This window comes from Ovis aries, chromosome 20 (genome assembly GCF_016772045.2).
Source record: "Ovis aries strain OAR_USU_Benz2616 breed Rambouillet chromosome 20, ARS-UI_Ramb_v3.0, whole genome shotgun sequence".
NCBI lineage: Eukaryota > Metazoa > Chordata > Mammalia > Artiodactyla > Bovidae > Ovis > Ovis aries.
The window spans coordinates 30,218,981-30,236,762 of record NC_056073.1 but is presented as its reverse complement, the minus strand read 5'-3'; the positions used below and the strand labels follow the sequence as shown (position 1 = coordinate 30,236,762).

The 17,782-nt window shown below is 37.4% G+C and overlaps 1 non-coding gene across 1 annotated transcript; it reads right to left on the bottom strand.

Annotated features, from left to right (window-relative positions):
- Positions 1–4,160: 4,160 nt before the first annotated feature.
- On the bottom strand, positions 4,161–4,233 carry TRNAK-UUU (transfer RNA lysine (anticodon UUU)). Its single transcript has one exon. It is a non-coding gene; the product is annotated as a tRNA-Lys (tRNA).
- Positions 4,234–17,782: the final 13,549 nt, after the last annotated feature.

Sequence of the window (17,782 nt, the reverse complement as noted above, 5' to 3'; positions counted from 1 at the left end):
GGCCTCCTAGGCGGTCTTACTGTTTTTCCTTTCAATGATTATATCACCGTTTGTGCTACATATATTTCCTTTCATTCGGATGGTTTCCGCCTCACCTCTACTCTCCCTTACACATAGAAGATCCGCTCTTCCATAATCAGATGACCTCGGATCATCACCTCCAGATCTGCAATTTTCCAATCTGCCAAAGAGTGACCAAGCTTATCAATGTACCCCTCCCCAGCACCTTTCCCCCTCCCTGAAGCCGCTATGTATGTATGCACGCACGAGAGCTCAGTCGTGTCCAACTCTTTGCGACCCCACGGACTGTAGCCCACCTGGTTCCTCTGTTCATGGGATTTCCCAAGCAAGAATACTGGAGTGGGTTGCCATTTCCTTCTCCAGGAGAATCTTTCCGACCTAGGGATCAAGCCCACATCTCTTGAGTCTTCTGCGTCGGTAGGCCGGTTCTTTACCTGGAGCCGCTAGCCGCTCAGAAAAAGCAGAGGAAGAGCCCACGGAGCAAAACTCAGGATGGACACTTCTCGGGGAGAATCTCGAAAGTCGTGTAGCCAACTCTGGTGCCATCAGACAGGAATTGTGTTAACCATCTCTTGTGTTGTTTGTCGAAAGTCTCATAGACAATCGTTTGAATAAAAGATGCTTTATTCACTTGCAAGGGGGCAAGATTTTCACAAGGACGGTGCGCCTGCAATAAAGTTAACTCAATTTATTTTTCAAATTATTACACGGGGGTCACAGTTTCGATTGCATCTCGTTTGGGGTCATTTCGACTTAAAAAAAAAATGATTTTTTCTTTCTTTCTTTTTTTTTTTTTTTTTTAAAGATAGACCCATCTTTTTCCCGTGTTAGAGAGCAGAACCTTTGGAAAGTTCCTGAACATAGCTCTTGTTTGCAGCTGCCTTTGTGACGTCTCTAGAGAGGGCCCATCTGGAAGGTAAAAAGCCTTTTATCTTTCTTTAGTACTGTGAGCTGAAGCCTTCTCTGATATATTAGACTGGACATTTCCACTAGCATTTCATTAGTCTAGCTAAGCCACATGGCCAAGTCCATGAGGAAGACAAAGTATGTATGTTATACCATAAATACATTATTCCAATGAAATAATAATTATAAATTCACACAAAATTATTATAAATACTTATAAATTCACATGAAGTTGCAAAGGTAATGTATTGAGGTTTCATGTATCAATAGTTCATTCTTTTTTTTTTTTTAACTGTTGAATAATGTTCCATAGTATAGATATAGCAGTTTTTAACCTATTCACCTATTAAGGAACATTTTGGTTGTTTTCAGGTTTTGAGCTGTTATGAATAAAGCTTCTATAAATAATAATGTACACAGTTTTGTATGGATATAAGTTTTCATTGTTCCAAGATAAATGCCTAGGAGTGAAACTGCTGAGTTGTATGGTGTGTGTTTAGTTCTTTAAGAAACTGACAAACTATTTTTCAGAGTGGTTTTACCATTCTACATTCCCATAAGCAATGTATGACAAATCCAGTTTCTCTGCATTCTTGCCAACCTTTAGCAGGTGTTAAACTGGTAATTTGTTATTTTATCTCTTATAATAGATGTGTAGTGATATCTCATCATGGTCTTTATTTATATTTCCTAAATGACTAGTGATATTGAACATCTTTTCATGTGCTTATTTCCCATTTGTATATCCTCTTTGGTAAAATGTCCCTTCATGTTTTTTGCCCATTTTCTAATTGGATTGATTGTTGTTTTAAAAAGGAGTTTTGAGAGGTCTCTGTCAGATATGTTATCTGCAAATACATTCTCCCAGTCTATAACTCTTTTAAAATTTTCTCAGCAGAGTCTATTGCAGACTGAAAGTTTTTCATTTTGATGAAATCCAGTTAGTCAAGTTTGTCTTTTATGGACTGTGTGTTTGGTGTTATGCCTATTATCTCTCTATCAAGCACCAAGTCCCCCAAATATTCTCACATTTTTTCCCCAAAAGTTTTAAAGTTTTATGTTTTATTTTAAATCTATAAAGCATTTTCAGTTAATTTTTAAATAAAATATGAGATATAAGCTGAGGTTTACTTCTTTTGCCTATAGATATCCAATTCTTGTTCAGTCACTCATTCATATCTGACTCTTTGTGACCCCATGGATGGCAATTCACCAGTCTTCCCTGTCCTTCACTGTCTCTGGGAGTTTGCTCAAACTCATGTCCATTGAGTTGATGATGCCAACCAATCATCTCATCCTCTGTCACTTCCTTCACCTCATGTCCTCAATCTTTCCCAACATCAGGGTCTTTTCCAGTGAGTTGGCTCTTCACATCAGGTGGCCAAAGTATTGGAGCTTCAGCTTCAGCATCTGTCCTTCCAATGAATATTCAATGATTTCCTTTAGGATAGGTTGGTTTGATCTTCTTGCTGTTCACAGGGTTCTCAAGAGTCTTCTCCCGCACCACAGTTCGAAAGCATCAGTTCTTTGGCATTTAGTCTTCTTTGTGGTCCAGCTCTCACATCCATACATGACTGCTAGAAAAACCATAGCTTTGACAAGACAAATCTTTGGTGGCAAAGTTACATCTCTGCTTTTTAATATGCCATCTAGGTTTATCATAGTTTTTCTTCAAGAAGCAAGCATCTTAATTTGTATAAAATGAGTATCCAATTACTCTCCCACAATCATGAGAAAAAAGTAAGACTTTTCTTCCTCTACTGAATTGCTTTTGCATTGTTGTAAAAAGTTATTTAGATGTAGTTGTATGTGGTGCTTTCTGTATTCTCTGTACTGTTTCATTGACATATATCTATCCCTCTTCCAATTAATGTACGCTCTTTATTACACTCTGTAGCTATACAATAAGTCTTGAAATCATAAGAATGATTTCTTCCACTTTATTCCTGTTTTTTAGAATCATTCTAGTTATTCTAACTCATTTGATTTTCCACATAAATTTTAGAACAGTCATGTCTATAGCTACAAAAAATCTTTCCTGGATTGTGAGAGGAATTATGTTAAATTATGTTAAACTTGTACATCATTTTCAAGAGAGTTGACATCTTTGCTATGTTGCATTTTATGATCAGTGAATACATAATCTCTCTCCATTTATTTAAGGCTTTTTTTTTTTCATCAGAATTTTGTAGTTTTGCTGTTTCCAGCAGGCACATGTTCACATGTTTGAGTAGATTTTTATCTAAGTGCTTCTTTACTTAAAAAACAAACAAACAAACACACACTGTATTTTAATTTTGGTGTCCATTTTTTTATTGCTAGTATATAGAAATACAATTGATTTTTCTATTTGGATCTTGTATTCTGTGACTTTGCCAAACATACTTAATAGTTCTAGGAGGATTTTTGTTTGCTTTTAGCTCCTTAAGATTTTCTATGTAAACCATCATATAATCTTCAAATGGGAAGTACAATCCTTCCACAGAGTTGGAGGGAGGAAATGTATATTTCTAAAGAAAAATACAATCCACTGAGTAAGAAATTGTATCAACACACAATTGGACAAAATTGCAGAAATGGATTGTAAAATATGCCAATATTTTTGGGTAGTGTGAGTATTTCACCTAAAGATTATACTGCAGTATTTGTGAAATAACTTCCTACCATTTATGTTTATCATTATAATGTAACATTACCATGGCTTAGTGCAGGGCTTTCCCATCAATTAAGTAGTTCAGTTGTGAGAGAGAATAACTGAAAATCTAGAAGTCCTGACCCAGTGAATACTTTACTCGACAAATATACTTTCCAGTTCCTTTTCGAATACACCCAGGTCTAAAGGGATAGCTTTCTTATATTTCATGGGCTGTAAGCATTTTATTGGAGAAGGAAATGGCAACCCACTCCAGTACTCCTGCCTGGAGAATCCCATGGACAGAGGAATCTGGAAGGTTACAGTCCATGGGGTTGCAAAGAGTCAGACACGACTGAGCGAGTTCACTTCACTTAAGCATTTTATACTGTTCCTCAGGAAGACTCCATTATTAAGAGCTGCTAAGATCTCCTTCTGCTTAAAACACAATATCAAATCTCAGCTACTGGTTAAGGTTGGAGGTAACTGACTTCTTGGTGTTTCCTCACTCTACACAGGTGAAAGTGGTCAAAGTTTAAGCCAAATTTTCCTTGAGATAAAAAGCCAGGATCCTCTAACACAAGAAAGCATTTAAATCTCCCGCCTGGACAGGGACTTGAACCCTGGACCCTCAGATTAAAAGTCTGATGCTCTACCGACTGAGCTACCCAGGCTCCAAGAACACATGGCTTACTTTGTTTCCCTTGTACACTTCAATGACTTTGGGGGCATTTTTAGTCTCCTAGGGTAAGGAATGGAGAAGGCAATGGCACCCCACTTCAGTACTCTTGCCTGGAAAATCCCATGGGTGGAGGAGCCTGGTGGGCTGCAGTCCATGCGGTCGCTAGGAGTCAGACACGACTGCGCGACTTCACTTTCACTTTCATGCCTTGGAGAAGGAAATGGCAACCCACTCCAGTGTTCTTGCCTGGAGAATCCCAGGGATAACGGAGCCTGGTGGGCTGCCGTCTGTGGGGTCGCACAAAGTCGGACACGACTGAAGCGACTTAGCAGCAGCAGCAGCAAGGTAAGGAAAAGTAAGAAACCCATTCCAATATTCTTGGAGGCAACCCATTCCAATATTCTAAAAAACCTGGAGGGCTACAGTACACTGGTGTCGCAAAGAGTTGGGCATGACCGAACTCACGCACACACACACACACACACACACACACACACACACACACACACACACAAGATAATTTTGACAAATTTGACATTCCCTCTCACATTTTTTCCAGTGGACATTTAACATTTTTCTTCATAAATTTCTATTTTTGCTGAAGGATATAAATTCCTTGTATCAAAGGAATTTTAAAACTATAATAACTTAACACCTACCAACATCTATTGGCACTAGTGGTAAAGAACACGCCTGCCTATGCAGGATATGTAAAGAGACATGGGTTTGATCCCTGGGTAGAGAAGATCTCCTGGAGAAGGGCCTGGCAACTGACTCCAGTATTCTTGTTTGGAAAATCCCAAGGACAGAGGAGCCTGGCAGGCTACAGTCCATAGGATCACAAAGAGTCGGACAGAACTTAAGTGACAGCACATGTACGACATCTATTGAGAGAGAAAAGAAATCTCCTATTTCCTTCAATTTATTTTTTCTATTCCGTGTCTTTCCCAGAACTTTATCCCAATACAACAACATTTTGCATTTAGTCTTTTCTTGATCTTCCTACCATGCTTCTCTGTACCAAATACAGGTATAAATATTAAAACTTGATATTATTTCCTTTGACTATTAAAAATACTTCCTGTGGATTGTGCTAATCTGCATCTACTTGCACATAACCAAGGCATGATAAACAGATAATAAATTGAAAAACCCTTTAATGGAGGAGGTAATAGAAGTAAATGTGGAATTTGTCATTCTCCCTCCTCCATGAAGTTGTATACAAAATCATCCTGGAAGTTCTCTTGAGGTCCAGTGATTAAAACTTTGCCTTCCAATGCAGGAGACACAGATTCCAGGAGCTAAGATTCCATATGCCTCACGGCCAAAAAACCAAAACGTAATATGGAAGCAATATTGTAACAAATTCAACAGACTTTAAAAACGGGCCACGTTTAAAAAAAAAAAAAAGACAACGACAACAGCTTGAAGGATTCCGTTTTTCCAGTTGTTTCCATGATGGGAATCAGAGAGGAGAGCACCCCGGGGCAGTGTGTCACAGTCAAATGTCTTAGTTTATCAGAATTGTCTTAATTTATCAAGCGGAAGGCTGAAAATTTTCCATGGAAGGTGAGAACGTGGGACTTGACTGCCACACTTCTATGGTAGACTGTTTCTCGAGAGATGAATTTTAGAAAAGTAAATACCTTAGGAAAGGTAAAATAAGTAAGATTTAGAAGTAGATTTAGTTCAATTGTTTGAATATAGTTAAACAATGGAGTTGCTAGAAAACTTGCAGCTAAGGTTAGTTCGAATACACTGATCGGTGGCTTATCCAACAAGCTTCAGTGGCTCCACTCTGCTTATAAATGGATGTGCCCTCATTGATATTCAATTTGTTGTTATTGTTCAGTCGCTAAGTCATGTCAGACCCTTGTGACACCATGGACTGCAGCATACCACGCTCCTCTCTGATTCACTATTTCCTGGAGCTTGCTCAAATTCCTGTCAGTCGAGTTGCTGATGCTGTCTCATTCTTTGCCACCCACTTCTTTTGCTTCCAGTCTTGCCCAGCATCAGGGTCTTTTCCAATAAATCAGCTCTTCACATCATGTGGCCAAAGTATTGAAGCTTCAGCTTCAGCAACAGTCTTTCAATTAATATTCAGGGTTGATTTTCTTTAGGACTGACTGATTTAATCTCTTTGAAGTTTAAGGGACTCTCAAGAATCTTCTTTAGTACCACAATTCGAAAGCATCAATTCTTCGGCACTCAGCCTTCTTTATGGTCCACAGCTCTCACATCCACACATGACTACTGTAAAAACCACAGCTTTGATAACAAGTGATAATCCTATATATGTTAGGAAAATAGGCCACTGATTAAAAACAAACAAACAAACATAGCTTTGACTGTGCAGACCTTTGTTGACAAAGTGATATTCAACTGCATTACCACAAATGGTTTTTCAAACAGAGGAATGATTTCTTTTATTTTTTCCCACGTCTTTTTCCTTCCTTCCCCTAGCTCACTCTTCCCTTTTCTTGGACTCTCTTCTGTCCTCTTGAGAATCAGATGGTTCCACCAAGTCTGCTTTTTCCCATTCTGCCAAATATTCAGTCTCTGACCTGCTTCTTCATAAGTTTGTCTGGGCTCACAGGAGGAACTGCAGAGGGAACCAAGGAGGGGCCAATGGAGCAAAGCCATAAGGAAACGCTCACTTGAGAAGAACCTATCAAAAATCTCAAGAGATTTTTCTTTGTCTGCAAAGGAGCCAGGTTTTTTGGAATTCCATTTCTGATTGGATAATGTTTGGGTCTGTTTTGACGGGGACCAGGAGTTCCTATGTTTGAAAACAGGATATTTGTTTCTGCAGCTGATCTCAGGGAATGGGGCTTTTGGAAGTCCCTGCACACCAAGGCTCCTGTTATTTGAGGCTGCCTCTGAGCAGTACCTTCCAGAAATTGCAGTGCTAGATGCTAAATAAGAACTTCACACAGAAGTAACTAGAAGCTACAAAAATATTGCCCACTGAATTCAAATGCCAAATTTCTCCAATTTAACTTCCCTCCAATGTCTGTAGTCCCGCCTCTGACAGAAGAGTAACTGTGACAGAGGAGCTGAAGTGGAAGGAGGCAGGGGAATTCTTGTTTCGTGTCCTCTTGCTTTTGGATGAAGAAATTGCATTTCCTCTGGAATTCCTTCTCCCTTTCCCATTTGCCATTCCCTACTTGTCCGTTGGATCTCAGTTCAGATACTACCTTCTGGAACTTTTTGCTGACTCAAGACTGGTTTAGAAACTCCTGAAATATACCTAGAATTCCCGAGATTATTTCAGTCTCATCGATAGTGTTTATTACATGTTTCATTATAACTGTCTCTTGTACGAGTCTTCCATTAGCATACCCAGGGTTTAGTCTTTAAATATCACATATATGCAAAAGTCTTTCCATCTTGGACTGCTCCTTCAAACTCCAAATTCACATATCCAGCTGCCTTCTTGACAAGTAGGCAAGTGGTCACTAGTTATTCCGGTTTCCAAATCTTCAACTGTCCAGGAATAAAGCCTGACTCCTGAGCTACTGGAGCAAAGGATGAATGAAAATAACACGTGAGGCTCCAAGCAAATGGGAACCTCTTCTAAAGAAGGTACAATTTCCTATAAGGCTTCTGAATAATGTTTTTAAGAATGTATTTATTTGGTTGTTTCACATTTTGAAAAGATAATACACTCATAGAGTTCAGATGAAGTATAAATAGTTTACAGTTAAAAGTTTCCTTCCCATCCCTGTTACTTGCCTACCTGGTTCCTACTTTTTCTCTACCTTTCACAGATTTCTAGTATTTGTTATTTAACTTTCTGGAGTTTCTTTATTCACTTATATGTGAATATATAGATTCATATGTTTGGGGTTTGCTTTTGACGCCCCACAACATATTTTGGGAATCTTTACACATTGATAACGTAAACGCTTCCTTGTTTGTCTTTGCTTAGTTTTACATTTTGTTGCAAAATAAAACATACAGAGAAGTAAGTAGAATCTTATTTCTGCATCCATTGAGATGATTGTATGTGTTTCTTTCAGTTTTTAAATAATATTAATATTCTTTTTTTTGGCTGCACAGCTTGTGGGAGTCTAGTTCCCTGACCAGGGATCAAACCTAGGCCCCCTGCAATGCAAGGATGGTGTCCTAACCACTGGACTGTCAGAGAATTCCTTCCTTAATAGGATTAATTAGTGTGGGTTGAATTTATATTCTTCAGCCAACTTTCATTCTTTGGATAAATCCAACCTGGTAGTCCTGTATTATCTTTCACACTTATGTGGCTAGACAGTGGGTCAATATTTTATTGAAGAGTTTTGTATCTATGATCATGAATGAGCCTGGCTTCAATTTTCTTTTTAAATATTGTCCTTGTCAGATTTTTGTATCAAGGCTATACTAGACACAGAAAGAGTTGGAAAGAGTATATTCTTTTTTACACTCTAGAAGAATGGAATAGTTCTTTCTTTACTGTTTGACCAAATCCTCTAGTAAATCCATCAGTGCCTAGAGCATTTGTTTTGAGAAAAGTTTAAATTATTGATTTAAGTATATTCCAATAAACCTGACTTCAAAAAATGTCCTCTGGCAAGTTACATTTCCAGTCGATTTTGGATTCAGGGCCACTAGTATTATCATCATCATTTGATAGAAAGGATATCTTGTACTCCTTCTGAGCCTACCATTTTTTTTTTACTGATTCAATAATTTATGCTTTATATCATCAAGTTCACAGCATAATAGTTCACATGTTAGTGTATAATCTGTATAATATACTGTAATAGCATACTACAATAACTATTATAGTATATTGTTGTATGTTATATACTATACTATATATTATTGTATAAGTTATTATAACATGTAATTAATATTATATATAATAATGCTATATAATAACAATAGTAAATTTCCCATAAAGTGTCTGCCACCTTTTATATATCATCTCATTTAATCCCTAAAGTAACTCTTGACAGGTAACCTGTCATTATTTCAGATGGAGGAACTAACCGTAAGAGGTTATTTACTGACCAAAGTTTATATGACTTATCTGTTGAGAATTTGGTGCCCTTAATTTTCCATATCAGTTCCCTCAAATGAGCATCCAATTTCTCAAGGGTATGCGTAGACTATTTATATATTTTTGGTTTTCCTATTTCTTATTAAATTCATTCCTAAATATTTTATATTTCTATTGCTATTGTGAATAAAGTCTCTTATTCTTTACACTTTCAAATTACTGTTAGCACAGTGTATATGTGTTTTTAGTACTATTAACTTTATTTTGTAACTGCTCACAAAATGTCATGCATCTGTTCTGGTGAGAAAGTTTATGACTTTTATAAAAGGATACATAAATTCAGAAAAGCTTATACATTGCTGCCTGAAGTCCAGGTTTTCTCAAAGCTTGTAGCAAGTCCATTGTCATTTATCCTTACATGTGAACAGACTGCTTAGACACTGAAACAAACACCAGACTTTGTAACTTTGGACCCTTCAAAACCATATACTGGAGAAGTTCCATAACTGAATTTTTTTTCTTTCCCTAGGTAGTGAATTCAAAATCATAGGCTTTTGAGATAAATCTTCATATTTTCAGGCCACTGTTTGTATAACCACAGGAAGAAGTCAGACAACAGGCCAACCAACTTTTCTAGATGTTATGAATCTCAAAATTTATTCTCATTCATATGAGAATATGAATATGCACACCTTTACATATTTAGGTGTGCAAATAACATGCACTTCCTAATTTCATCTTTTCTTGATAATTTTCCCAAGACATGTTTCTACTTCCTTTTTATCTAGGACATGATGGCAACAATATTCAATATAGTAGAAAATGTTGAGAAAGTTACATTGCAAGATTAAGTTTGGGTGAATTCTAAGAAAGCAAGCTTTATATACCAACAGTTTGATTTGTTCTTTGTTGGGATTTTATCCAACAATATATTCTTAAGTTAAAGAGCACAATCTTCCTACTGCAATAATTCATGGAACCTATACTATTTTATCTCAATATTCTTCAATATTCACAATGTTGAATTTTTTTAATTTTTATTTTTACTTTATTTTACTTTACAATACTGTATTGGTTTTGCCATACATTGACATGAATCCACCACGGGTGTACATGCGTTCCCAAACATGAACCCCCCTTCCACCTCCTTCCCCATAACATCTCTCTGGGTCATCCCCGTGCACCAGCCCCAAGCATGCTGTATCCTGCATCGGACATAGACTGGCGATTCGATTCTTACATGATAGTATACATGTTTCAATGCCATTTCCCAAATCATCCCACCCTCTCCCTCTCCCTCTGAGTCCAAAAGTCCTTTATACACATCTGTGTCTTTTTTGCTATCTTGCATACAGGGTCATCATTGCCATCTTTCTAAATTCCATATATATGTGTTAGTATACTGTATTGGTGTTTTTCTTTCTGGCTTACTTCAGTCTGTATAATCGGCTCCAGTTTCATCCATCTCATCAGAACTGATTCAAATGTATTCTTTTTAATGGCTGAGTAATACTCCACAGCTTTCTTATCCATTCATCTGCTGATGGACATCTAGGTTGTTTCCATGTCCTGGCTATTATAAACAGTGCTGCGATGAACATTGGGGTACATGTGTCTCTTTCAATTCTGGTTTCCTCGGTGTGTATGCTCAGCAGTAGGATTGCTGGGTCATAAGGCAGTTCTATTTGCAATTTTTTAAGGAATCTCCGCACTGTTCTCCATAGTGGCTGTACTAGTTTGCATTCCCACCAACAGTGTAGGAGGGTTCCCTTTTCTCCACACCCTCTCCAGCATTTATTGCTTGTAGACTTTTGGATCGCAGACATTCTGACTGGTGTGAAGTTGTACCTCATTGTGGTTTTGATTTGCATTTCTCTAATAATGAGTGATGTTGAGCATCTTTTCATGTGTTTGTTAGCCATCCGTATATCTTCTTTGGAGAAATGTCCATTTAGTTCTTTGGCCCATTTTTTGATTGGGTCGTTTATTTTTCTGGAATTGAGCTGCATAAGTTGCTTGTATATTTTTGAGATTAGTTGTTTGTCAGTTGCTTCATTTGCTATTATTTTCTCCCATTCAGAAGCCTGTCTTTTCACCTTGCTTATGTTTTCCTTTGTTGTGCAGAAGCTTTTAATTTTAATTAGATCCCACTTGTTTATTTTTGCTTTTATTTCCAGAATTCTGGGAGGTGGATCATAGAGGATCCTGCTGTGATTTATGTCGGAGAGTGTTTTGCCTATGTTCTCCTCTAGGAGTTTCATAGTTTCTGGTCTTACATTTAGATCTTTAATCCATTTTGAGTTTATTTTTGTGTGCGGTGTTAGAAAGTGATCTAGTTTCATTCTTTTACAAGTGGTTGACCAGTTTTCCCAGCACCACCTTTTAAAGAGATTGTCTTTACTCCATTGTATATTCTTGCCTCCTTTGTCAAAGATAAGGTGTCCATATGTGTGTGGATTTATCTCTGAGCTTTCTATTTTGTTCCATCGATCTATATCACAATGTTTAATTTTGAAGAACCAGTACAAGGGTAATAAACAGTATATGTGGCATGTGGCCTATATTTTCATTGCATCACACTTGATGTAAATAAGTCACAATTTAAGAACCACATCTACAGAAGCCTGCATTTGTAATAAAAACAATAAATGTGGATATTAAATATCAATTAATCAGCCCTTCTGGTTTTTCAGGTGAGTAAATGAAGGTCTGAAGAGGTCAAGCAAAATAACTTGTTACCCACAAATAACTAATAGACCTAGTTAGTAATAGAACTGAATTAGAAACCAGGACTTGCCAAACCCAGACATGTGCTCTTTCCACTAAACTATATGGTCATTCTAGGAAGTTGATAGTTTTACAGTCCTCCTGGTTCCTTGGGAAAGGTCTCCATGGTAGCCAGTCAAGGCATTCAGAGCTTTTCTGTACATGAAGCTTTTCAGGTTGAACAAAAAAAGGATTTTGTCTGACAGATTTCAAATACTCAGTATGTATATTTGCCTTCTCTCCACTATGAATTTTCTGATGTTCTGTAAGATATGTGTTCTTGCTAAACACTTTTCCACATTCATTACACTTATAAGATTTTTCACTGGTATGAATTTTCTGGTGATTTGTGAGGTTTGTATTCTGACTGAGGGCTTTTCCACATACATTTATAGGGTGTCTCTCCAGTGTGAGTTATCTGATGTTGAATATGCCCTGAACAGTCACTAAAAGCTTTCCCACATTCAGGTTTCTCTCCAGTATGAACTCTCATGTGTAAGGGATGAACTTTCATGTGTAAGGGATGAACTCTGGGCAAACGTTTTCCCATATTCATTACATTTATATGGTTTCTCTCTTGTATAACTTTTCTGATGTTGAATAAGGTATGTACTTCTGCTGAAATCTTACCCACATTCCCTTACATTCATAGAGCTTCTCTCCAGTATGAGTTCTTTGATGTCGAATAAGAGCTGAGTAGTTACCACAGCCTTTCCAACATTCACTACACTCATAGGGCTTCTCTCCAGTGTGAGCTCTTTGATGGTGAATAGACAGAACAATCACTAAAGGCATGCCCATATTCATTGCATTTGTATGGTTTCTCTCTAGTATGTATTCCCTGATGTTGAATGAGGCCTGAGAGTAACTGAAAAATTTTCCTCAGTCATTACATTTAAAAGGTTTCTCTACAGTATGGGAAATATGATGTTGAATAAGACCTAAGTGATCACTGAAGGTTTTCCCACATTTGTTACATTCATAGAACTTTTATCTCATATGAATTCTTTGCTGTTGAGTAAGGTATGTACTATGACTGAATATCATGCCGTATTCAGTACACTCAAAATGTCGTTCCCCTCTATGAATTCTCTGATGTTGAATAAGGACTGAGCAGTAACTGCAAACCTTCCCACATTCATTGCATTTATAGGGCTTTTCTTCAGCATGATTCTCTTGTGGTTTGTTAAATGGGAACTCTGGTTAAATCTCTTTCCACATTCATCACATTTATAAGGTTGTTCTCCAGTATGATGTGTATGATGTTTAATGAAAATATGAATGAATTAAATCTCTCTGAAGGTTTTCCCACTACATTTATGTTTTCTTTAAATCACATTTACTTTGTATAATTAAATCTGAGTTTTATTTGAACATATTTCCATGCGTACCACATTCATGGCAATGCTCTTCAATAGTATCACTCTGCTCTGAAACAAGTATTGATGTTTCATTGAAATTTTCCCCAAGTTCATTACATTCTGTATCACTTTCTTTGGCAGAAATTTTCATGAAGGTGGCTAATATTTCCCCAGATATTTCCCTTTGTTTAGGTGCTAGTTCTTAAATTGGCCTCCAGGTGTCTCCCAATATAATCTTTTTCTTTGCAATTTCTTCCATTTTTATTCCTTCAGAGGAATTTTCTTTGAAAATGTCCTGCTGCTCTAGTGTTGATTTCTTGACTCTAGGTCTAGGCTTCCCATCTATTAGACATAAAAATACAAATTCAGTATGAATCCAGTGCTAGGAGGGAAAAAAGCTACTATATTGGAAACAAGATAATGAAACTGAAAATACTCAGAGTATTTCATATGGGGAACATAAATATGGTATATTAATCTAAGGAAGGAAGAGATGGAAAGGCTACTTGTGTGAAAAGGCATCATTCAAGAATAATGTAATCAAAGATAATCAAGTAATCAGCCTGTTAGATGGGATGATTAGAGAAAAGACTAAACTATAGAACTTAGAGGAGAAACATATGCAAATGAGCACAGATTAAGAAAAGAAAAACTCTTATCAAAGAGAGATGATTTTTTAGGAAATCTTCTGTGAGAAAACTATTTAAGCAACATTTACACTATTGTCTCAAAGGCTACTAGGAGGTATTTAATGTATTTCAAATAAACTTTCCCATTGGATATGGAATTTTGAATTACACAAAGCAAGAGTTTTACCTCATCTCTCTTTATGAATGACTGCTAATGTTATTGCTTTACCTTTGATGTAACAAGAGCAGAAACTAGGTCTAAAAGGAAGAAGATTTTAAAAAGGGGGAAGTTTATTCCTTTGACTTGGAAAATAATTCTTAGGGTTTTCCAGTGACAAACCTGCATTGTTGTTGCTTTTAATTCTCAGCCAAGGATAGAAAAGCAAGAAACATTAATCTCAGAGAACAAAAGAAGGATATATATCAGCATATCTTGTAGTCCTTCACTATAGGTTCATACTTAGGAATGAGTACTAATATGTTGATTGAAAGCTAAGTGGTTTTGTGTAAAGACATGATGAATATTAGGTTTCACTGCAGGATTACTGGGCAGGGACCTGGCTGTTTTATTATGAAGTGAAAGTTGCTCAGTTGTGTCGAACTCTTTGCGAACCCCTGGACTCTGTAGTCCATGGAATTCTTCAGGTCAGAATACTGGACTGAGTAGCTGTTCCCTTAGAGGATCCCCCAAATGTTGGCACCTATAGTCTTTTATTTTGGACTGATCAGTTTCCCCATAATGAAATACTTCAAACTTCTACTTGGAAAAGGTGTTATCAACCAAACTTGAGTCTACCAGCCTGTGCTCAGTAAAGCCAAGTTACTGACATCGGGCTATAGTGAAGGAAAAGTGCAGCATTTCTTGAAGGGTGTCAAGCAAGGAATTCAGGTAGCTAGTGCTCCAAAGGTCTGGATTTCCAGATGACTTGGCTTTCAGGGAAGCTTTTTAAAGACAAGGAGAGGGAGGAGAGTTGTGGGGTGTGTGATCAGCTTGGACACTCTTCTGATTGGTTGGTGGCGAGTAATTGGGAGTTTAACATCATCAACCTTCTGGTTCCAAATGGTCTGGGGTCTATGTGCTTGTGGGCAGCATACAGTTAACTTCTTCCACCTGGGGAATTTCAGTTTCTACAAAACAGCTCAAAGGACACATCTCAGAATATCTACAGCACTTGAGGAGGAACTAAAGATCCTTGACTCTATTTTAATGGCTAAACTATTATTATTTTGTCCTGCTTGACTGTTTTCCTTTCTTTCTACTTATTCATTTTGATGAAATTTACTCTCTAGAACTTGGAGAAGCTAGGAAAATAAAGATTTTCTACAAACAAGAGTCAGGCAAAAGATATGAAGTGGGAAGGGTCTGTTTGGGGAAGACCCCATAGGATCCTGTTAGGTTATAAGGGGTGGGATGTAGAAGTCTGATGGCCCATGTTCTGAATCAAGTGAAAGGAAGAATTTGTGGAGTGAGGGTCTCCCTATTCAGTATGTAGATTTTCACTTAAGTGTCTATTTTTGATGTGACACCTAGATCCAGGAATATAAAAATCAAGCATTAAACATGAGAAATTAATGATTTTATTAACTATATTCCTAATATTCAACATAAATTCTTCATTGTAACTAGTTTATTGTTGCTCCTTCTGTCCAAAAAGCCCTTCTTTCTTTGTTTTACCTTATTCTTGACCATACTTTAGAGTTTCACTCAAATTACACAAGTCTCATGACATTCCTAACTCCCTAGTTTTCCTAATCTCCCACAGTATTTACTGTACTGTTTTAACTTCTAATTTTAGCACTGAAAAGCAGTGCCTTATATTTATCCATTAAAAAATTCTATTGGAGTATAGTTGCTTTACAAAGTTGTGCTATTTTCTACTGTACATAAAAATGAACCAGCTATACATATACATATACATGTACATATACATATACATATATCCCCTCTTTTTTGGAGACACTGTCATGCAGAGTGAAGTAAATCAGAAAGAGAAAAATAAATATCACATATTAACACATATAAATGGAATTTAGAAAAATGAATTAGATGACAGATAAGCCTAGTATTTGTCTATTATCTCATTTTTGCATATGCTGTCTTGAGTTATTGTTTCATGTTTTGGAAGAAAGGAAACTCATTACTTTTTTGGTTTTATAGCTAATATTCACTGAGTTTATGCCAAGCTGATTCACAATATAACACAGTTAATTCTCCTAAAGAGCCTATGAAGTGAATGATAGGATCTCTACTTTAAGGGAGATTCAGAGTACTGAGTCATTTGCTTAAAGTCACACATTAAGCCAGAACTCCCGAGTCCAAGCTCTTTATCTCTACTGCCCTAGGAAGAAGTATGACGTAATATAAAAGATAAAGGCTAAAGTTTTGACCAACCTAGACAGCATATTAAAAAGCAGAGATATTACTTTGCCAACAGAGGTCCGTCTAGTCAAGGCTATGGTTTTTCCAGTGGTCATGTATGGATGTGAGAGTTGGACTATAAAGAAAGCTGAGTGCCAAAGAATTGATGCTTTTGAACTGTGGGGTTGTAGAAGACTCTTGAGAGTCCCTTGGACTGCAAGGAGATCCAACCAGTCCATTCTAAAGGAGATCAGTCCCGGATGTTCATTGGAAGGACTGATGTTGAAGCTGAAACTCCAATACTTTGGCCACCTGATGTGAAGAGCTGACTCATTAGAAAAGACTCTGATGCTGGGAAAGATTGAGGGCAGGAGAGGAAGGGGGCGACAGAGGATGAGATGGCTGGATGGCATCACCGACTCAATGGACATGGGTTTGTGTGGACTCCGGGAGTTGGTGATGGACAGGGAGGCCTGGCGTGCTGCAGTTCATGGGGTCGCAAAGAGTTGGATACAACCGAGCAACTGAACTGTACTGAAAGACTTAGTTTTAATCCCAGGTTTCTACAGACTACTTGTGTGATATCAGGTAAGCCCTTCTCATCTGTCCCCTTTCTAATCCTTAATTCCACTGATACTGTGACCTTTCAAATACAAAAAATTCTGAACACTTAAATTTCTCCCATACTTTTGAGATAAAAGCCCTTAATGATTTGACCCACCTACAAATCCAGCATCATTATTTGTCACTTTCATATGCCTTATATTCTAACCATACTGTTTTTACTTCCTAGAGTTCATCACATTTTTCATGTTTCCCTCCTCATGCTGATCTTTAATTTAGAACTTCTCTCCCACTGCCTACTGTTTGCTAAACTAATTGCTAATCCTGTTCATTCTTCAGGATTCAATTCCAACATTACCGTTCTCTGCTCCTTATCTATATTCTCATATCCTTTATAATAATAAAATAATTATTCTTAAAAATGATAATAGCTAACATTTAATGAGTGCTTATAATGCTATAGTCCATGGGGTCACAAGAGTTGGACACAACTTAGTGACTGAACCACCACCACCTGGCTCAGAGAGCAAAGAATCTGCCTGCTAATGCAGAAGACCCAGGTTCAATCCTTGGGTTGGAAAGATCTCCTGGGAAAGGGAATGGCAACTCACTCTGGTATTCTTCCCTGGGGAATTCCATGGACAGAGGAGCCTGGTGGGTCCCAGTCCATGGGGTCACAGAGTCTGACACAACTGAGCAACTAACACTTTATCAAGCTTAAAACTGTTGTAGGAATGGGGACCGGTTCTAAGGCCCAAGAGTGGGCTCTTGTCTAACACTCAGAAATGAATTGTCCAAGGAGACACATGTGCTGACTGACAAAGCAAGAGACTTCCTTGGGAAAGGGCACCTGGGAA